Source organism: Palaemon carinicauda, chromosome 22, assembly GCF_036898095.1.
Source record: "Palaemon carinicauda isolate YSFRI2023 chromosome 22, ASM3689809v2, whole genome shotgun sequence".
NCBI lineage: Eukaryota > Metazoa > Arthropoda > Malacostraca > Decapoda > Palaemonidae > Palaemon > Palaemon carinicauda.
The window spans coordinates 66,912,189-66,936,044 of record NC_090746.1 but is presented as its reverse complement, the minus strand read 5'-3'; the positions used below and the strand labels follow the sequence as shown (position 1 = coordinate 66,936,044).

General features: G+C 48.2%; 1 protein-coding gene across 2 annotated transcripts in view; it reads left to right on the top strand.

Moving 5' to 3' along the window:
• LOC137616508 (meiotic nuclear division protein 1 homolog) overlaps positions 1 to 23,856 on the top strand; it is a 141,211-nt gene that overhangs the window by 96,304 nt on the left and 21,051 nt on the right. The window lies entirely within an intron of this gene.

The window sequence follows — 23,856 nt, the reverse complement described above, 5'->3', positions numbered from 1 at the left end:
GTGCTGATGATGTTGGAACCTGCTGCCGGGTGTTGGGCGGTTCTGTGTTTGTCGCGAGCGGTGTCGGACGGATGTGGGACCGGTTCCTCCTGAGGCACGCTCCGTTTTGGGCTTCCACGATGTATGATTGGGGTTCTTCTGACTTACGTACCACTCTGCCTGGCACCCATGTGTGGCAGGCCTTGTCGAATATTCGGACTGGTTGTTCGGGTTGGAGGTCTGTGAAGTGCCGTTGTGTCCGATTTGGTCCTAGGCGGTCCTGGAGATGGTTGCGGGTCGTGATGTGTGCGAGATGTGGTTCGTATCTGCCTGGTAGGTCAGTGGTCACATTGCGACCAAACATGAGCTCTGCGGGGCTGGTTGTCTTATTGTCGATCGGGGTGGCCCGTAAGTGGAGTAATGCAGTATGCATATCACCGCCTGTCTCAAGGCATTTTTTGATAATCGCCTTGCATGTTCCAACTGCGCGTTCCGCGAGGCCATTGGACTGAGGGTAATGTGGGCTTGATGTGATGTGCTCAATACCCCAGGCTTTTGTGAAGTCCCTCATGGCTGCTCCCGTGTATTGAGGTCCGTTGTCTGAGACCAGGGTTTTGGGGCATCCGAACAGCGAACACAGGAATTTGAGGTGGTTGGCCACACTTTCAGATGACAGGTTTTTTAGTTCGGTGACTATCGGGAATTTTGTGAAATAATCAGTTGTGATCAGATATGTCTTGTGGCCAATTTGGAAGATGTCCGAAGTGACTTTGAACCAGGGCATTGGGGGAATGTCATGATGCGTGGTTTCACTAGGACTTTGCTGGGGCTGGTACTTCTGGCATATGTCACATGCCCTGACCTTGTCCTCTATATCCTTTGCAATGTTGGGCCAGAATACACACTCCCTTGCCAGGGCTTGTGTTTTTGTGATCCCTTGGTGGGACCGGTGGAGCTGGTCCAATATCCGGCCTCTGACCTCTTTGGGGATGATAACTTGTCGCCCTTTGAATATGACTCCGTCTTCCACGGCAAAGCATTCTCTGTATGAGAAAAACTGGCGGATATCGGGGTGACAGCCTTTTACTGAGGTAAGCCAACCCTCGATGATAGTATGCTTGAGAGTGCGCAGCACTGGGTCGGTGTCAGACCTATGGCGGACCTCTTCCAAAATCTGGGGACCAAATTTTATGAGTGCAACTGATATCACGTCGATGTCATCTAGTTCCAGTCCGTCCACTCATGTATCCAAAGGGATTTCCTTGTCATTTTGTGGGTTAGGAAGGCGTGATAGGGTGTCGGAGAGTACAAGGGTTCGTCCTTCCTTGTACTTGACCCTCATGTCATACCCCTGCAGTTTCAAGAAGAGACGTTGTAGTCTAGGTGGGGCACTGATAAGTGGCTTCTCCCAGATATTAACAAGGGGTTTGTGGTCAGTGACAGCTTCGAAGTCTCTTCCGTATAGGTAGGTATGAAATCGTTGCACACCGTGTACTAGTCCAAGGGCCTCTCGCTCGATATTGCTGTAATTTGCCTGCGTTGGTGTCAGGGCTTTGCTGGCGAAGGCTATTACCTTCCCGTCTTGGATGAGGGCCGCCCCGAGGCCTTTTTGCGATGCATCGACTTCAAGAGTCACGGGTTGAGTTGGGTCATAGTAAGACAGCGTGCTTGATGGTGTTATTTGGCGTTTCAGGTGTTGATAGGTGGATTCATGGTCTTCTTCCCATTGGAAGGGCACATCTTCCTTGATCAGATCTCGAAGTCTTTGTGACTGAGCTGAGTAATGTGGTACATAGGGGCTGAGGTAAGTCATTACTCCCAGAAATCTCTGTAGTTCCTCTTTATTGGAGGGTGACGGCATGCTATGCAGGTCGTGTACCTTTGACGGGTCGGGCATCATGCCCTTGCTGGTATAGCGTGTTCCGAAAAACTCGATTTCTGGTTTTGAAATGGAGCATTTCTTCGAGTTTAGGCTGAGTCCGTGTTGGGCTGCACGCTGCATGAACCCCATCAGGTTTTTGTCGTGTTCCGACTGATCTTTCCCACATATTGCCACGTCATCAGCGATGCCAACAACACCTGGGAGATTCTCGATGATGGAGTCCATCCTGGCTTGAAATATGTCCTGGCTTACATTCAGCCCGAATGGTAGCCTTGTCCAACAATACCGGCCGTGTGGTGTTCGGAACGTTGTCAGTAGTTGTGAGTCCTCGTGTAGCGGTATACTCCAGTAGCCTGCTTTGGCGTCTAGCTTGGAGAACACTTTCGCTTTGGAGAATACCGGGTTGATCTCTTCTAGAGTGGGAATCTTGTGGGGGCATCTTTTGAGGTTTTGGTTGAGCCGCTTGGGGTCCAGGCAGATCCGTAGGCTTCCATCGGGTTTTGTGACATACACAAGGCTGCTACACCAGTCTGTGTGTGCCGTTACGCGTCTGATAACCCCCTCTTTCTCCATAGTGTCAAGCTCGGACTTGATGCGGGGCTTCAGGTGGATACTCACCTTACGGGGCAGATCACAGAAAGGTATCGCGTCATCCTTGAGGTGGAGCATCGCGGGCTCTTTTAGTTTGCCGATACAGTCAAACTGTGCTGGGAATTGCGCTTTTAGTTGTTCGACTGACCTAATAGGGCCTTGTTGGCTTGGTTGCTCAGGTATTCCAGTAACGTCGTTGACATTGATATCCACAATACCGAGTTTTTGGCATGAGGGAAGGCCAAGTATGGCTGGACCAGACACATCAACCACGAAGAACTTTTCTTGCGAGAATGCTGGGTTGCTGAGTTTGCGGACGCTGAGCATTAGTGACCCTAGGCAGGGAATATTGTCGCCACTGTATGATGTTAGTCTTACTGATGGTTCTGGGGATAGTACGAGGCTGGTGGGTGCATCACCAAACATTTGCTTGTATGTCCGCAAGGGCAGCGTATTGCCACCGGAACCTGTGTCGATTTTGAGTTTCAGGGGCCCATAGGCTGGGGGGTTTTCATGCTTGACCATGAGCTTTGAGAATGCTTCTCGTTTCAGTGCCACTCCTATGTCGGATATTGTTATCATGTCGAAGTTTGGCATATAATCTGTTTCTTCATCAAGATTGGGGTTTTCATTAACCATGACTTCGTGTTGCCTGTGATTAGGAGCCCGATTCGGCCGTCGGTAGGAGCGCCCTCTTGTCTTGCTCTGACGTTGTGTCTGCTGCATGTTGTCTCCTGGCATTGTTCTGCCTCCATCAGTTTAGCGGCACATCTTTTTCCAGTGCCCCTTGATGCCACAACCACTGCATCTGTCATTGTAAGCGGGGCATGACCTTATGGGATGGCTAAGCCCACAGTTCCAGCAGGGGTTGTCCGTGGTTTGTAGTTTGTTCCGTGGCTCGTTGCTTTCCCTTCGAATTGCATCCACATTGGTATGGCTTGTACTTGTGTTCTCAGAGCTCATCTGTATGGAGCGTAATGATGCCGTGGAGGCCGCAATGGCCTCGTATTCCCGACCTCTCTCTAGAACGTTGCTCACAGCATAGCCCTTCGGTTTAGTTAGGAGTTCTTTCCGAAATTCTTCGAATTGTGTTCGTAGTATGGTCATTTCGATAAGTCGTTCGTTGAGTTCTCTGTCTTCAAACTCTCACTTTGTCGCTTTTTCACGGAGTCTGGCCAGGAATTGACTGATTGTTTCAGCAGGTTTCTGTTTGGTATTTGCAAATTCGAGGCGGTGAACTCGGAAATTTATTTTGACCGTTGCATCAACCTCACTTTCAATAAGCCTCCATATGTTCTGCGGCACACGTTGCTCCTGTTCAGTGAGGCCGCTCGCCAAGATACGCCTCATGCCCTCATCGCCGAGGGCAATTTTGATTTTAGTTGCTTGCTTGCCCGGGTCTGTGACTTCCTGGTCTTCGAGGTATAAGTTCATGCGCGCCTTGAATGCACGAAATGACTCGGCCAGGGGCTGGTGAGCCCAGTCCATACTTGGGCATTTAGGCTGGGCCATGATTGGATTTGGTTTCGAGTGTTACACAATAGATAGATAATGATTGGATTAATAACACAGTTTACGGTTCACAAAAAGAGACATATAATAAGAGTATGGAAATCACTACAAAAATTTGTCACGGGTAGTCGGCACAGTTTTCAGTTTTGTTTACACTGCTGAATGTACGTCGTTGTTTGGCTCATTTTGTGAAGTAGTGCGCGGACAACAATGGCCAAAATACTTGTAAGTAATCTATTCACAACTTTCTTCACTATTCTCACTGTAATCACGGTGCACTAATGTCCATTCTATGCCATATTCTGACGATATAAGTTATGTACGGTTGTTATCTGGGCCGGTATGACAGTCTTTGTTCAGTTGCCGTTGGGTGAAAATGGCATCATCTGCGGCCGCTGGTAATAAACTTGGGCTGATTATGAGTCCTCTTCTCAGTTATTACGGACAGGAGAGGTATGTAAAGTGTCTCTATGGTCCGGGTTTGTTGATGGAATGGCGTGGGTTGCGTTACCACGCTGCCACCATGATATAATATGCAAGAGGTTGCAGTGATTAAAAGACAGGTCTTGATGGCTTGGGTGCTAGGTAGAGACTGCCCTTTATTCATAGCTACATGGGACTACATGATACCACAGAAATCACCATCGATTTTTGCATGTCCTTCTTCATTCACCTTCATGGACAGGGCTTAGCAGCCAACACGATTTCTACCTGCAAATCGGCCTTGACTGGACCACTACTGTACGCCTTCCAGATTGATCTGTCCAGCGACATCTTCAATAAACTACCGAAGGCATGCGCTCGTCTACACCTAGCACCTCCACCAAAACCTATCTCCTGGTCCCTGGACAAGGTGCTCCATTTTGCCTCCAACTTGGACAACGATTCGTGCCCTCTCAAGGATCTGACTCAGAAAGTTATATTTCTTTTTGCTCTTGCCTCAGGAGCCCGAGTCAGCGAAATAGTGGCATTATCAAGAGACGAGGGTCACATCCTGTTTACAGACTCAGGAGACCTTACCCTCTTCCCTGATCCGACGTTTCTCGCGAAAAATGAACTACCCACCAAGAGATGGGGCCCTTGGAGAATCTGCCCCCTGAAAGAAGATGCCTCTCTATGTCCGGTAGAGAGCCTCAAGGTCTATTTTCGTAGAACTTCTGACTTTGGTGGAGGCCAACTCTTCAAAGGAGAAACATCGGGTAGCGACCTGTCACTGAAACAACTAAGAGCGAAAATCACCTACTTCATTCGCAGAGCGGATCCTGACAGTACACCCGCAGGTCACGATCCTAGAAAAGTCGCATCGTCTCTGAATTTTTTCCAGAGCATGGATTTCGAAAGAGTTTCACAGGCTGGAAATCTTCGCGTGTTTTCTTCAAGCATTACACGAAACAAGTGCATGAAGTCAAACATTTCGTGGTAGCCGCAGGTAGTGTTATGAAACCTGCAATTAACTCTGCATAGAACAGTGAGTTACTTGGGACTTTAACTCTTCGGGTGCCTATGTTGACCCTCGCGTGATACGTAGTGATTTCATGGACACTTAGTGTTTTCATAGACTGTTCTTTACAAGGTGAAATGTCATAGTCGTCACATGAGTGCCGCATGCCTAGAGCATGATGTGTTTTTTCCTTATTAAAGACTGACGTTCCTATGGAACCTGTGCCTTCTAATAATTTGAAATTTTCTTTCAGATTCAAGAGCGAAGTCTTTTCATTACTATGTACATTATAATTTATTTGTAAATTAACTTTACATCCTTTATTGCATTTATTTTACCATATCCTGCAATTGTGAAATAAAATTTCTATTTTATTACTTGTGCGTCTCTCTCCGCTCCTACTCATACTATGAAATACATGGTTGTCATAGTTTCATTATCCCCTTTTCTTTGAAATAATGAAGAATAATAGGTTCTATCCATATTATATACTCACCTATGGTGTGTAATATTCCTAATTGAATACTTACTTGCGCCATATCTTCGAGACCAGACCGCTCTCTAGCTATGAAATATAGTGCCTAACCACCACTTTTCTGTTATTGAGAATGTTCCTACATGAATATTGACCATTCTGTCTTGTCTCCGAGTTCTTCACGTTCTCTCCGCAAGGTGGGTAGCCCTTCGATGACCACTTTGATCTTCGGCATGGACCGTTGGGACTTCTCTGCCAGGGGGGGCAGGAAGTTGCATTCCCACGGAACCTCTATCGAGGTCACTATGCTTACCTTATTCAAAGCCCTCGGCACTTACTCTACAAGGGGAAATCTACCACGATACATTGATTCTCTGGTACTCTTCCATCAGGACGTCATGGCTTGAGCCCAAAAAACGGATTTTGAGCGAAGCGAAAAATCTATTTTTGGGTGAGATAGCCATGACGTCCTGATGGCCCCTCCCTGCTATTCTAGTCCAGCCTTTCAGGCCCCACCCTGTCCTGCTGTATCATGGTGATTGGCAAGCAGCTGGCATCAGGATGAGGACGGACGTGACGTCATTTAGCAATGGCGCCCGTTTGTTTACGTTTTGAGTACCAAAAGTAGCCACGGACGAGTATAGCTGTGGAACGGCTCCCCAGTTATTCTCCGCCCCTCCATATCGAAGTGTTAACTCTATATGGGGTGCAGATAGCTATGTGGCGTGTTAATACATGCGTCCCCTGTTGATATACGATGTCTTAAAGGGAAACCTTTAGGATACTCGCTCCAGAAGTTAGAATTCTGTGATAACCTGTGGTTAAATTCTCTGGGAATATCTTAGTAGTTTATATATATATATATATATATATATATATATATATATATATATATATATATATATATATATATATTATATATATATATATATTATATATATATATATATTATATATATATATATATATATATATATATATATATATATATTATATATATATATATTATATATATATATATATATATATATATATATTATATATATATATATATTATATATATATATATATATATATTATATATATATATTATATATATATATATATATATATATATATATATTATATATATATATTATATATATATATATATATATATATATATATATATATTATATATATATATTATATATATATATTATATATATATATTATATATATATATATATATATATTATATATATATATATATATATATATATATTATATATATATATTATATATATATATATATATATTATATTATATATATATTATATTATATATATATATATATATATATATATATACATATATATATATATATATATATATATATATATATATATATATATACAGTACACCCAATCGGGTAAATTACCGATTTGGGACGATAAAATGATAAGGATAATATCCTGCGAACCTAAGGTTCCTCTCCATCATAACCTTAACTAGAGGACCCATCTTTTATATATAAGAATGATAACCAATAAGAGTTAAACTAATCCTTAAAGTTAAAGTTACTCAAAACACCAGGACTCGGGCTGGTGTAGGCTACCTTCCGAGGCCGAACACGGCCCGGTCGGGTAGCCATGCAAGCTCATAACCTAATAGAAATTATAATATAAAAGCATCGTGTAATAGCGAAATGGCAATGAGCATGCGCGATGTAAAGGATCAAAACAAAACGCAATTAGTATGAGGAACTAATTGCTAGTTGTCAAGTAAACAGAAGCGGTATTCTCCGACTCCCGAAACTTAAACACCTAAGAAATTGAATGTATCGGATATCGCTACTTCCAGAACCTCAAAACTGATAGTTGTAATACTCAACTTGGTGGTAGAAGCTTCCAAGAGATCCGACATCTTGCGCAAAACACCAAATCACAAAAATCAAAAGGCACGCGTGCGTTCTCCAAAGATGCTATGAAAGGAGTGAAGGTGATCGCGTGGGTGGAGGTAGTAGTAGTAGCGATCAGTAGTGGAATGTAGAACGGCACCTCGTAGTAACGAGGGAGTTTGGAGAGGAGAGATCTAAATGGCACGAGACCTCTGACAGTGGTTTTCACGCACCAGTTACTATACCGACACCTTATTTAGGTGAGCGAGCTGGGTTTATCCCTAGCATTCCAATGCAACTTTTTCTCTGGTAATAAATAGCAGTAATATACCTTAGAAATGATGCTTAAGGAGCATTTCACGGAGCGGCACAGGTGGAGCCCAGAAAATGTGTTTTATTGTCACTTTACCTTAGAGACAGGCCAACGCAGGTGTAGGATTTGCGATGCCAGGAGGAGACGGACGATCGGCGAGAAGGTAGATATGGTGTTAACATGTTCTTTAAATAAATACTCTCTCTCTCTCTCTCTCTCTCTCTCTCTCTCTCTCTCTCTCTCTCTCTCTCTCTCTCTCTCTCTCTCTCTCTCTCTCTCTCTCTCTCTCTGAGAGAGAGAGAGAGAGATTAAACAAAAATGTGTTGTGTACATATGATTTTTAACAGCGTCAACGAGTTGGAAGACAATTAAATGTAACTAAAAAACAATATCAGCGAATCTGAATTCCTTTCTTAACTAAAACAAATATTGATACAAACACACTCGTGTGCGTATGCGCAAACACACATGCACGCAGGAGGCGACACGATCGGCGAGGAGGTACAGATGGTGACTGCAATAACGTACCGTAACTTACACTACGGAAACTTTAATCTAACTTAGCTTATTTATTTTTTTTTTATTTTTATATTTCATATATTTTACATTTTTTTCTTTTGATTTTTAATTTTCATCACTTTCAGTGACGAGTTACGGTACGTTATCGCAGTCACCATCTCTACCTCCTCCCCGACCGTCTGTCTCTTACAGTCAGCGCGGGTCGGTCTGTCCGGGCAGCATCCGCCGTGCATTCATTTTGGTCCCCCCCCCATATCTACACTAATACACAATATAAATCAATAAAAATTTAATTGAACACTCACCAATATCCCTGCTACTTGTCTATAGGGTAGCCTTTCCTCTTCTTGACCTCCAAAAGTCGTCGAGGAACACTATCGGCGAGGTTTTGGAGTATTTCGGCAGGTATTTCCGCCCACACCTTATGGAGCGCCGCATCGAGAAGTGTCACGTTTGTCGTCACTTCTTTACGAAGGCGGGCTTTAACTATCGCCCAAAGGTTATCAATGGGCGAAATATCAGGACTTTGACCTGGCCAATCAGGAATATAGTTCACTTCGCTATTTTCCAGCCACTTTTTCACTTTTTTAGCCGTATGTCAAGGGGCACTGTCCTGCTGAAAAATTTCAGCTCCTGTAGCCGCAAAACAATCCGCTAAATTGTCTTTTAAAACGTTCAAATAGCGGTCAGCATTAACCGTTATGCCTTTAGGCAAAACAACAAGGCTTGGGGCACCACCGTAGGCAAACGAACCCCAGACCATAAGCGATGCTGGGTGCTTAACTGTCTTGGCCGTGAGATTAGGCTCAAGAGGATCTGACCCCTTTCGCCGCCACACTTTTTTCCCGGTCGTCTCACTCACACAAAAGGTCGCTTCGTCACTCCACAAGACACTACGCCACTGCTCCAAGGTCCAATCCTTGTATGTCTTGGCAAAAGCAATCCTCCTCTGCCTTTGTTTCAAAGTTACAGCGGGCTTCTTTCGCGCGATCACTTTCTCGAAGTCGAGGCGCTTCGACAGGTTTTCCTGAATCGTATGAACACTGACGTCGCTCAACAATTTAGGGTTCTGTTCTTTCAGTTGCTTAGCCGTTAATGTTGGATTTTCTTCTAGGGTTCGCTTTAATATATGTAAAGTACGATCAGGAATCTTCTGGGGAGGGGAACCAGCCTGGGAGTGAGAAGGGATCTCGGCGCTACCTCCTGCCTTGTACTTCGCCACCAAGTGCCTCACTGTCCTCTCGTTCACGCCAGTATTCTTCACTATCTCCTTCGTTTGCAGACCTAAATTATGACAGGTTATCACTCTAACAATGTCATCGTGACTTGTACGGGGTCTAGACATCATGGGGGGGGGTTTGATACACAAAAATGCCACGCGAACTCACAAAAGAACGATTGCAACCCGGCCCTCTCAACCTGACACAACCTCACTCCACGACTAAAGGAAACACACTGGCTAGCTTCCACCTACGCAGATATGTAGATGCCAACTTGTATAAAAAGATGCCAATTAGTCAATTTGTCCCAGTCGATTTTTTCCCCGATAAACCCCATGCCTCCGATTTGCGCGGAACGCTGTGTCCGGCCCACTACCCGGACACAGCGATCCGGGCTGACTGTACTGCATAGCAATTCTTGCACCTGTGTGTGTGTGTTTGTGCATACGCACACGAGTGTGTTTGTATCAATATTTGTTTTAGTTAATAAAGGAATTCAGATTAGTTGTTAGTACTTTCTTAGTTACATTTAATTGTTTTCAACTCGTTGACGCTGTTAAAAATCATATGTACTGTAAACACATTTTTGTTTAATCTCTCTCTCTCTCGGAAAAAAATAATAGACGTCTCTAACACTATAACAGCGAAGAAGAATGAGAGAGAGAGAGAGAGAGAGAGAGAATTTTATTTAAAGAACATGTTAATGCTATGTTTAGAGAGAAACAGAAAAAAAGAGAAGACTTCTTTAAAAGAGCTTGTTAATGCTATCTTGGTTTTCTTTGCTTCACTTTTTTCTTTCTTTCTGTTCATCACGCTGGCCCTTCTCACAAATGATCGTTGCCAACAATCTCTGTCCTTTATCCCTATCACCAAAAGGCGTTCTATCTCTTCCAGGGTATTGCTACGATGTCTTGTAATAATGGTGATCCCCTTCGATGGTTTATCTGCTTTAATGGCTGCCTTCTGCTTGATGATCATCGAGATCATAGGCCTATTCCGGCCATATTGTTTAGCCATATCACTCACATGCACACTGCTCTCATGTTTTTTCTATAATTTCTTGCTTCAATTCTAAAGAAAGAATTGCCTTCTTCCTTTTCTCACCGTTACCTGTACTGAAACTTAGCTTCTTAGGCACCATGATTATAGGTAAAATCAAAAAGGAAATGTGAGAAAAGGAAGAAAATAAGCACTCTTAATAACAGACCAAACAGAGGACAACCACACGATACACACAAGAACAGAGAACAGAGCACTCGACGCTCAATGGCGTCCCTCTTACGTGCTGCCATCTACCGGCGTAAACAAGATCTACATCAGATGTTGGAGCATTACTTCGGGTGTCGAGACAGAAATTTGGTTGAATTTTACTTCGTATGTTAGGACAATCGTATGTAGAGGTTCCACTGTACTTGTCTGCAGGCAGCCAACAAGGTGATCCAGTTCCTGGAACACCTGGGCTTCAAGATCAATCGCAAGAAGTCTTGCCTTTCTCCAGCTCAGAAGTTCCAATGGCTAGGAATCCAATGGGACTTAAAGTCACACCACTTCTCCATTCCATCCAAGAAGAGGAGAGAGATAGCGGGATCTGTCAGGAGACTAATCAGTAACAAGAGGATTTCAAGATGCCAACAGGAAAGAGTATTGGGATCTCTCCACTTCGCACCAGTGACAGACCCGGTGCTAAAAGCACGACTAAAAGATGCGTCAGGAGTCTGGAGAAGATACGCATCAAACACTCAAAGAGATCAACTAAGGTTGACCCCGACCCTGTTGTGCACGCAGTTAAAGCCGTGGTCAACAGCCAAGAGCCTAACATGGACAACTCCCCTGCAACCTCCAAAACCATCAGTGGTGATACACATGGACGCCTCCTTGGAAGGATGGGGAGGCCATTCTCACGAGAGAAAAGTGCAAGGGAATTGGTCGCACCAGTTCAAAACCTTTCATATCAACAGTTTGGAAGCTTTGGCAGTTTTCCTGACGTTGAAGAAACTATCCCCTCGCAGAGCAATCCACATCAGATTGGTCCTGGACAACGAAGTGATAGTAAAATGTCTAAATCGACAAGGCTCGAGATCGCCTCACATCAACCATGTAATATTAGCCATCTTCTACCTGGCAAGGAAGAAGGGAGGGCACCTATCAGCAGTTCACTTACAAGGGTTCCGCAACGTGACGGTGGACGCTCTATCCAGGCGAAAGCCCATAGAGACAGAATGGTCCCTAGACGCAGACTCATTCTCCTTCATCTCGGAAAAAGTCCCGGAACTGCAGATCGACCTCTTCGCAACGAGCGACAACAAGAAACTACCTCGTTACGTAGCCCCTTATATGGACCCTCAAGCAGTGGCGATGGACGCCATGTTCTTCGACTGGAACTGGTGGAATCGTATTTACCTGTTTCCACCAACCAATCTCCTGCTAAGAGTCCTCGACAAGCTAAGATCCTTCAGAGGGACAGCAGCAGTAGTGGCCCCCAAGTGGCCCAAAAGCTATTGGTTCCCGCTAGTTCTAGAGCTGAAACTGAAGCTGTTTCCTCTGCCGGATCCAGTATTATCTCAACTGGTCCAGAAGTCGACTGTCTATGCTTCATCCTCGAGAACCAACAACCTACATCTCATGATATTCTCGCCCTGGCGGCGAACAAAAAGTTTGGAATCTCGAAGGATAAAGTTGACTTCATCGAAGAGTATAAGTCAAGTTCAACTAGGAGACAATATGAATCGTCATGGAAGAAATGGGTTTCCTTTGTGGAAACAAGGAAACCGACAGAAATATTGTTAGATTTCTGTCTCGCATTCTTCATATACCTACACGAACAAGGCCTGGCTTCTACTACGATTACCTTGTGTTAGTCGGCCCTGGCTAAACTACTTCTGTACGCCTTTGAAGTGGACCTCTCTTGTGAAATCTTTACTAAGATCCCAAAAGCATGCGCTAGACTCAAGCCAGCAACCCCACCAAAGCCCACCACGTGGTCTTTGGACAAAGTCATGCACTATGTTTCGAACCTAAACAATGAGGATTGTACTCTAAAGGATCTAACACAGAAAGTCATTTTTCTGTTTGCAATAGCCTCAGGGGCTAGAGTTAGTGAAATAGTGGCCTTATCCAGAAATGAAGGCATTATTCAGTTCCTAGACACAGGAGAACTAAACGTCTTTCCTGATCGTGCCTTTCTTGCCAAGAATGAGCTACCCACTAAGAGGTGGGGTCCTTGGAGAATCTGCCCACTGAAGGAAGATGCCTCTCTGTTCCCAGTAGAGTGTCTTAAGTTATATCTTCGAAGAACTTCAGACTTCAAGGGAGGACAGCTCTTCAGAGGCAAAACTTCAGGATCAAACCTATCCCTAAGACAACTGAGAGCGAAGCTCACCTACTTTATTCGCAGAGCAGATCCTGACAGTACACCCGCAGGTCACGATCCGAGGAAAATTGCTTCTTCGTTGAACTTCTTTCAACATATGGACTTTGAAAGACTCCGCTCATACAATGGGTGGAGATCATCCAGGGTCTTCTACAAACACTATGCGAAGCAAGTACATGAAATAAAACATTTTGTGGTGGCGGCGGGTAATGTCATTAAACCCGTCGTCTAGTGCTGCGATGAACAGTGGACTGTTTTGGGACTTTACAGTGCATCGGGTTCATGGGTACACTTACCTTCTAGTGCAAATCACAACGATGATTAACACACTGTTCCATATACAGTAGGTGCATATCTGACCAATAACACCAGTGCCGAGTGAATGTTTGCGTCTCAGTATTTATGCATTTCCAAAACTCTGAACAAGTCAGACAGATTTGATTTCACATCTCCATTGAGTGGCATTATTCCGATAATGAAATTATATATTTTTTCTACAGGAGAAAATATGGACCCTGATGTGTTTTAATGCTGGATCAGATTCATACTCTATTGTAACTACATTTGATATTTTAGTTGCAAAATAAAAATACTAAAACTTATTTAGATCTTATTACTGCTAACTCAGTTACAGACAAATAAAACATACAGTACATACATACATATACCAAGGCATTTCCCCCAATTTGGGGGTAGCCGACATCAAAGAAATAAAACAGAAAAGGGGACCTCTCCTCTCTACGTTCCTCCCAGCCTGACAAGGGATGCAACTGAGTTCGGCTGGTACTGCTAGAGGTGCCACAGCCCACCCTCCCCAGTTATCCACCACAGATGAAGCTTCATAACGCTGAATCCCCTACTGCTCCTACCTCCCCGGTCTTCCAAGGCACCGGAGGAAGCAGCAGAGCCTACCGGAACTGCGTCACAATCGCTCGCCATTCATTCCTATTTCTAGCACACTCTCTTGTCTCACATCTAACCTCCTATCACCCAGAGCTTCCTTCACTCCATCCATCCATCCAAAGCTTGGCCTTCCTCTTGTACTTCTCCCATCAACTCTTGCATTCATCACCTTCTTTAGTAGACATCCATTTTCCATTCTCTCAACATGGCCAAACCACCTCAACACATTCATATCCACTCTAGCTGCTAACTCATTTCTTACACCCGTTCTCACCCTCACTACTTCATTCAATAAAACATGCTAGAATTTTATTTAATCCCTATAAGGGCCTAGAACTTGAAATCAGGATACAGATTTCCATGGTAAGTAAAAGGTAAGCTCTAAAGTTTTCCCTTCTGTTCCTACGGAAATACAAACCTTGAATCCTTATTGTCGATGTCGACACTTTCCCTGCAGGGGGCAGGAAACACTAAACCAGCTCCAGGTTTAGTGGAAATGACATTTACCGGGAATTTCACATACAGGTCTAGTAGACCAGATAAGGAAATCCATTCAAGGTAGAAGGCACATACACAAACCCACAGCTATAGTAATTTCTAGTTAATTCTCTGGTATGCTTCCATCAGGACGGCATGGCCCAAGCCCAAAAAATGGATTTTGAGCAAAGTGAAAAATCTATTTTTGGGTGAGAGTGCCATGTCATTCTGATTCTGTACATACATATACCAAGGCACTTCCCCCAATTTTGGGGGCTAGCCGACATCAACAAATGAAACAAAACAAAAAGGGGACCTCTACTCTCTACGTTCCTCCCAGCCTGACAAGGCTGATGGACCCACCCTTTTGCTGACCCCTCCCAATATTACTCTATCTGCGGCCATTTCTGCTTAACGACAAGAAAAGGAATGCAGTCGCGGTAGTGGTAGGGATGGAGGTCCACTGGGTACCTAGAGTGGCACCCACCTCTTTTGCCACTCTTCCCCCTTACATCAAAGAGTTAAATCTATTCGGGCTGAAGATTGCTATGAGTCGTATCTAGTATACGTCCCCTGATTTTATGCGATATCCTTTACTGGATACTCGCGCCAGGAGTTAGAATCCTGGAGACCTTCGGTTTAATTCTCTGGGAGTATCACTGTAGCAAATATCCCTTAGAAAGCTACCTAAAGGAACTTTCCATCAGGACGACATGGCACTCTCACCCAAAAATAGATTTTTCACTTTGCTCAAAATTTGTTTGTTCCGTAACTGAATACAAACCACGCTATTTACATGGGGTAATTACTTCGGCGCAGCCGATGACGAGCCATAAAGTTTTAACGAGGGTTTCCTACCCCACCGCTAGTTAGCGGGGGGGTAGGGAGGGGTAGCTAGCTACCCCTCCCCCATCACACACACCGGCAATTATCTCACTTTACTTTTGGCTCGGAGAGACGACAGACCTGTCAGCGCTCTCCTCTTTGTTGACTGCCATAATTTGGTTTGCTTTTTCTTTTCAGTGAGTGTATGAAGTTGGCCTCTATTACTCCTTATGCGTACGTGCCCTGGACTTCCCGGCCGCCCCTGCGGGACCTTTATGTTGGCCGTGGAAACGGATCCTCACTCCTTATGCCCTCAGTGTAGGGGCCAACGGTGTGATAGTTCTAATTTGTGCATTGAGTGTAGGGAGTGGTCTACCTCCCAGTGGGAGAGGTTTGCCTGGCGACGTAAGAAGAAGGCTAAAAGGGATCTTTCTCCTTCCGAGGTTTCTCGGAAGAGAGAAAATCCAAAGTCGTCTTCTTCCGCCGCCCATACCTCCTCCGAAGCTCCCGCTCGGGTGGCCTCTTCCGAGAGGCCGGCAAGTGGTAGCGTAGACCGTAATGTTGTTGATGTCATTAACCGATCCCATGGTGAGGGAGAGGTCGTTGCCTCCCATAGCGAGGCGGCTGCCCCTCCCCCCTCGGAGGAGGTATTTGTTTCTAACAATGATCTTTTTCAGCTTTGGGCTTCCTTGGGGCTACAGGGTTCGCCCTCCAAGGAAGCCCTGTTTGACATGATCAAACGGGGTGCGGCTGCCGAACAATCGTCAACCTCAGCGGAGATAGATCCTCTGTCTGTGGTTGACGTTGTTGTGTCGGAAACATCCCGTGGGTCTGGCCAAACTCCCGTTCCTGTGGCTGCGGTAGCAGAAGGCTCTGTCTCCCCCTCCGAACATACTTCGAGGGAGGAGCTTAGTCCCACGGTCTCTCCTTCCGTTGAGACTCTGAGTTCTCTGGTAGAGACGCCTCTTCGGAGGCCCATTGATGGTCAGCCTGCTGATCCCACGGCCCCTGGGGGTTAGGAGGCGCCTCTTCGGCTCGTCGTCACCACAGTCCTCTGCGGATGAGACGACTGGCCGTTCTCCTGACCTGCCTGCTACCAACCTTGACATCTCTAGGGATCGTTCGCGATCCCCATCGGAGGATGGTCGTCCTTCGGGTCAATGTGAGCTGTCGCCCCAACCATCGACATCTAAAGCTGCTGACGCGTTTTACGCGCCGGAGACTGCCACTGCGCAATCTCCTGATTCTTCGGGGTCTCAGGGACTTGAGCGCGAAACTGCGCCTCTCGCCCCTAAGCGTAAGGCTCCGCCTGCGCACCCTGCTGCTGTTGTTCCTGACGTTCCTGAAAAAGCGCCTCGGCGCTCACCCTTAGGCGTTCGCGCCACTGATCCTGTTGCTTGCCAGGGTTCCCCTGCGCGCCCACACCCATCGGCGCCCCGTCGCCCCCCAGCAGTTCCTGAAGTAGCACGCAAGCGCCCAACAGCGCAAACGCGCCCTGTTCCTGTTATAGTGCCGCCGCGCTCGCCTGCGCACTCGCGGCCAGTTCCTGATATGGCGCCTACGCGTCCACCGGTGTCCCAGCGCCCACGCGCCCTCCGGCACCTCGCCGGCCCCCTGTTCCTGTTTCATCGCGCGCGATCCAGGAGGTTCCTGAGTTGGTGCACAGGCGCCCACAGGTTCCTACGGACTCGTCGCGCCCTGCGGGGGATAGACGCGATACGCGTCCCCGTGCGATTCCAGCTCCAGCGCTCACGTGCACCCCAACGCACCCACGTGTCGCTTTGGACCCATCGCGCCCACTTAAGGAGGTTCGCGATACGAGAAAGGTTCGCGATGCGCGCCCGCGCGCAGTTCCTGTTCCAGCACCAACGCGACCACGCGTCGCGACGACTCAGCTCGTCGCCCCAGAGGTTGCCAAGCCAGCGCATGGGCGCTCACGGCCGCCTCTGGAACCGCGCGAATCTAGTGCAGATACGATCGCACCCGACGCGCCCAAATCGCGCCCTGTTCCTGCTACACGCCCCCAGCCTGTCTTTAAGACAGCAGTGGTGGCGTAACTAACTCCAGAGTGCCCTCACGCGGCTCACACCACGCGACCTCCAAAGCAGCGAACCCCGGTGCGACCTGTTCCTGATGCGCGCTATGCACGCCCACGATCGCCAGCGCAACTAGCGCTTACACAGGCGAGTAAACTGGTCCAACCAGACCATCACCAAACCTCTCGTTCCCAGGTTGCTCGCGACCCTGCTCCCGCGCTATCGCGCCCTCGGCCAGTCCTACCGGACATGCGCTCGGGCGCTCCTGTCATCTCACGTCCTCCGGGGCCGCACCAGGTCGCTGCGCGCCCGCGCGTTCGGCCTCCTCCTGTTCCAGCTCCTGATCGCCGCATGCCCACACCATCCCCCACGCGCGCTCGCGGGCATGTTCCCGCTCAAACTGCCGTGCGCCCCCGCGGCCACGCTCCCGCTCTGTCGCCATCGCGCCATCGCTCCTGACCATCTTCCTGCGCGCCATCGCGCCATCGCGCCCCTGCGCGCGCGCGATTTTCCAGCTTCGTGCCCTCCTCTCGCGCGCTACCCTGCTCTGGGCCCGTCACACGAGCCCCAGCGCGATCGCCGACAGGCGGATTCTTTCTTGTCGCATTCCCCTCCCCGCAAGTGCAGACCAGCGCGCTCGCCAGAGGGGGAACGCTCCTCGGACAGGTCTAGGGATTCTTCTCTTACAGCCCTGCAGGCGAATCCTCGTTTGTCGACTCCTCTTAGGGATCCCTCGATCCCCTTCCCTCCAGAGGGAGTGTCTGACAGCGCTGCTGTCAGTCAACAGCCCTGGTTCGACACCCTACTCAGAGCTCTCGTGCGGGCGATTAAGGCAGCCCTCTCTGATTCGGGTCGCGAGCCAGCGGCAGCTTCCTCCCCCCTGAAGAGGAAGAGAGGAGTCTCTCCCGTGGATCCTCCTCCGAGGCCTGTGCTGTCCCCGCGTAGATCCTTGCGTAAGGCTCCTACTCCCCCTCAGACCTTCTCACCCTCCCCTGCGGAGGAGGATTACCCCTCCTCAGGAGAGTCGGTTGAGCAGGAATACTCCCCCATTGCACCAATGGTGGACGTTCCTCTTCTTCCCGAGAGGTCTCCTCGTCCCGAGGTGGAGAAGGACCTGCCCCCTTCGCTTCTAGAGTCCTGCATCCCGCCCAGGAGAGAACTTAAGGACTCTAAGACGATTCCCAAATCGTCTGCTAGGATCAGACAGGAACAGCCCAGAGTCGTCGAGGATGCCCACGTTTCCCCCCAGGAAGAGCCTCTGGGGTCCGGAGACTTCGCTACAAGTCCGACAGGAGGCGAGCACCAGGAGTCAGAACACGCGTTCTGGCAAGTCCTGACTCTCATGAGGAACCTTAATGGGATTCCAGACCCTGAGGTCCCACCGCGTGAAGGTAGGGACACGGTCCTGGATCGCGTCTACGGCACTCAGAAGCCATCTAGGGCCAGCGCAGCATTGCCCTGGTCCCAAGGGATGAAGAGCGCCAGAGACAAGATCGAGGGCCAGCTCGCGGAGCTTGCCTCCTCCAGCAGAGCCAGTGCCAGGAATAAGCTCCTCCCTCCTCCTCGTGTCCATCAGAGGAGGTACTTTGAAATCCTCGAGGAGTCTTCACTGAGCCTTCCCTTACATCACTCAGTGGAAGGACTCACAGGGGGAGTCCCTCTTGAGAGGCTCTCCAACCGGCACGTATCCTTCTCAGCCACTGAGATCCAGAGCCAGGAGAAGGTCATCAAGTGCGCCACGCAGGCCACTTCATGGCTCGACATCTGGCTGGGGTCTCTGGGCATCCTGGTGCGGTCCGAGGACCTCTCCAAGGAAAGCACCAGGAAAGCGCTGGAAACCTTTCTCCTCTCGGGCACTCGGACCATCGAGTTCCTGTCCCACCAAGTCTCGAGCTTGTGGGCCAACACGATCCTCAAGCGCCGGGACGCTGTTGCTGAGAGGTTCCACCATAAGGTTCCCAGCGCCAAGTCGAGCAGGCTCAGACACTCTTCCGTCCTCGGTAAGAGCTTGTTTGAGCCTAAGGACATGGAGCTCTCTGCCGAGAGGTGGAGGAAATCCAACCAGGATTCCCTCATCCATAGGGCCCTGACATCGAGGCCCTACAAGCCTCCGGCGGTTCAGCATCCCCGTCCCGTCAAGGATACGAAGAAGTGTCTAAGCCCTTTCCTGCCAAGGGCAGGAGGGGAAAGAAGTCCTCCAGGGGAGGCAAGAACCCTAGAGGCTCCGGCCGAGGCCGGAACCGCTAGGGTTGGCTATCCCCCTGCGTGTCCACCAGTGGGGGGATGCCTGCAGAGTTGCGCAGCAAGGTGGCAACAACTCGGGGCGGATGCCTGGATGGTCTCCGTGATATCCCTAGGATATCGCGTCCCATTTACAGCATCTCTCCCTCCCCTGACAGCGAATCCAGTGTCGTTGAGCTCTTTTGCCATGGGATCGGCAAAAGGGCAGGCCCTTCGGGCCGAAGTCCAGACCATGTTGGAGAAGGACGCTCTCCAGGAGGTCGTGGACGGGTGCCAGGCTTCTACAGTCGACTCTTTCTTGTGAGAAAGGCGTCTGGAGGCTGGAGACCAGTCATCGACCTCTCGACACTGAACGGGTTTGTCAAGCAGACTCCGTTCAGTATGGAGACGGCAGACACAGTCAGACTTGCAGTGAGACCACGAGACTTCATGTGCACACTGGATCTGAAGGACGCGTACTTCCAGATCCCAATCCATCCGTCTTCAAGGAAGTACCTGAGATTTTGCCTAGACAACAAGATCTACCAGTTCAAGGTGCTGTGTTTCGGTCTCTCCACAGCACCTCAGGTGTTCACCAGAGTTTTCACCATCATCTCTTCATGGGCTCACAGGATCGGCATCCGTCTCCTTCATTACCTGGACGACTGGCTGATCCTGGCAGACTCAGAGGCATCCCTTCTTCGCCACCGAGACAAGCTCCTCGAAGTTTGCCAGGATCTGGGGATCGTGGTAAACCTCGAGAAGTCCTCTCTGCAGCCCTCTCAGAAACTGGTATATCTAGGCATGATCATAGACACCAATCTCCACAAAACCTTCCCATCAGACGAAAGGATAGCAAGGCTGAGGAAGGTTGCGAAACCTTTCCTCAATCGAGAAAAACTCCTCGGCCACCTCTCCTCTCTGACCCGTCTCGTCCGCAACAGTCGCCTCAGGATGAGATCCCTTCAGTGGCGACTGAAGTCTCGGTGGAGTCAAGGACTCGACTCCCTGGACATCCTGATCCCCATGGGATCTGCAGAACAAGCGGACCTCAGGTGGTGGGTGGCAGACGAGAACCTGTGAAAGGGAGTGGATCTTCTCGTCTCTACCCCGGATTTGATGCTGTTTTCGGATGCATCAAACAAGGGGTGGGGTGCCCACGTTCTGAACCACAGGGCCTCAGGCCTGTGGTCAGAATCAGAAAAGTACCTTCACATAAACCTGCTGGAGATGAAGGCCGTTTTCCTGGCCCTTCAAAAGTTCCACCAAGTCCTGGCGGGCCACTCCGTGGTGGTGATGAGCGACAACACCACGGTGGTGGCTTACATCAACAAGCAGGGAGGTACCTTTTCGGAACAGTTGTCCCATCTTGCAGTAGAGAACCTGAGATGGTCCAAAGTCCACTCGATATCATTTGCGGCTTGCTTCATTCCAGGCAAGAGGAATATGCTCGCCGACAGTCTGAGCAGAGCAACGCAGATAGTGAGTACCGAGTGGTCTTTGGATCCTCGGATAGCCAACAAAGTCCTGACTTTGTGGGGTTCCCCGACTGTGGACCTGTTTGCTACGGCGTTGAACACCAAGCTTCCGCTGTACTGCTCCCCAGTCCCGGACCCCAAGGCCCTCTGGCAAGATGCCTTCCAACAACGGTGGGACAACATCGACGTGTACGCCTTTCCCCCGTTCTGTCTGATGAGAAGGGTCCTCAACAAGACCAGAACATCGGTCAATCTCTCGATGACCTTGATAGCTCCGCTATGGCATCACGCAGAGTGGTTTCCGGACCTTCTGCAGCTCCTCACGGAGATCCCGAGGCAGCTCCCTCTACGTCACGAGCTACTCCAACATCTTCCACAAAGCCGTAGCTTCGCTTCGACTTTACGCCTGGAGACTATCCAGCATCTCCTCAAAGAGAGAGGATTTTCGCAACAAGTTGCGGAAAGGATGTCTGGCCACCTTCGCAAGTCATCCGCAGGAGTCTACCAGGCGAAGTGGCGAGTTTTCTGTGGTTGGTGCCGTGGAAGGGGTATCTCTCCCCTCGATGCCACTTTACCAGCAATAGCGGAGTTCCTTGTGTATCTGCGGGAAGAAATGCGCCTTTCAGTCTCGGCAGTGAAAGGCTATTGCTCAGCCTTAAGTCTTGCCTTCAGGCTCAAAGGAATGGACATTTCCTCCTCGCTGGAACTGTCTCTTCTCATACGGAGTTACGAACTTACCTGCCCTCAGTCGGAAGTGAGACCTCCTCCTTGGAACGTGGTTCGAGTCCTCAGGTCTCTTAAAAGGCCTCCCTACGAACCATTACGCCAGGCTTCTGATCGTCATCTTACCTGGAAGACGGTGTTCCTGCTAGCTTTGGCCTCGGCCAAGCGAGTCGGCGAACTGCATGGTCTCTCCTACGACATTGCCCATTCAAGGGGATGGGGGGAGGTAACGTTCGGCTTCGTCCCTGAGTTTGTTGCTAAGACTCAGAACCCAGGAGTGCCGGACCCTAGGTTCGACTCTTTCCAGGTCTCGAGTCTTCATTCTGTAACAGATGACCCAGACCATCTCCTACTATGCCCAGTCAGGAGTCTGAGGTTGTATCTTAAAAGAACAGCTGCAGTCCGCCCCCAGGTGCGAGCCTTGTTTATTAGAACCGGGGAAACGAAGAGGAGGGTCACCAGGAATACCATCTCGGCCTGGATCCGCAAGGTGATCCACCTGGCCTTGAGTTCTGACCCTCCTCCGTCACGGCGCCCTAGGGCGCATGATGTCAGGGGCGTGGCTACGTCCCTGGCCTTCAAGAAGAACTTTTCGGTGACGCAGGTCCTGCAAGCTGGGGTGTGGAAGGGTCAGACCACCTTCACACCCCACTACCTGCAAGACGTCACACACAGGAGGCTCGATACGTTTTCTATCGGCCCTGTGGTGACTGCACAACAGCTGGTCTAACCTCAGGCTCCTAATTGGACAAGTAGCAGAGGGTTGAGGGCATTGTTACCCGGTTTTAGTCTGTGTGAATGAAAAGATCTGTCTGGCCCTTTTCTTTTCTTCATCCTCTCCTCCCTTGGAGAAAAACAGCATCCTGGGTCCTTTGCACAGCTGACCTCGAACCTCTGTAGGTAAGCCATGCTTCCTTGTGTTCCTAGTATTAAGTTGTAATACTGTCATGCCCCCATACCCTGACGAGGTGGTATTGGGTAAGTCCTAGCCTAGATTTCCTTCTAAAGAACTCCAGGTCAACTTCCTAGGACGTGTCACTGCTCACCTTCACACACGACTTACGTAGGCCGCAGCAGCCCCTCAGCTGTCTGCGAGGCGCAGGGGCCCCAACCCTTGAGTTACTTTTTGAACTCGGGTTCGGGGCCCCCGGGCAAGCCAAAGCCAGTATGGCAGGGGACTTTCCTCCCTTCCTAAGGGTTAAGTCACCCCATGTAAATAGCGTGGTTTGTATTCAGTTACGGAACAAATGACAAATTCGTAGATAATTTGTATTTTTCCTAACGATACAAACCTTAGCTATTTACAGTTATGTGCCCGCCAGCCCTGTCCCCCAAGATAAGTCCTACCTCTAAGTAAAGTGAGATAATTGCCGGTGTGTGTGAGGGGGGAGGGGTAGCTAGTTACCCCTCCCTACCCCCCGCTAACTAGCGGTGGGGTAGGAAACCCTCGTTAAAACTTTATGGCTCGTCATCGGCTGCGCCGAAGTAATTACCCCATGTAAATAGCTAAGGTTTGTATCGTTAGGAAAAATACAAATTATCTACGAATTTGTCATTTTATATATACTGTACACTCTTTGGTAAGGAGAGGTACTGTACCTGTATATTGTATCTTTAGATTCAATTTTATGGTTATATATCAGTGCACTGAAAAGGTGCATATAAACAGTAGTTAATGATAGCTTACTTTTTATTTAAAGTTGTGATGAAATAACAGCATCTTGTAAGTTAGTGATAGTAACATGCTAATTTTAAAGCTCATGTGTATGAAGTTGAAAATTCAAAGTTTGTTTTAGAACTTAGGAGTTTGTTTTTCAAATATTTATTTATTCATTCAAGTAGCTTTATGTAAATGATGATAGTCTTTCAAATTAAAAAAAATCAACAACATGGTAGTAACAAAAGAAGGGGAACTAATTACTTATTGTTATTGCTGTATAATATTTATTCAGTACAGTAATTAACACTAATTATTTTCTTTTGCCATTTTTGAAAGTCCAAATATTGTAATCTT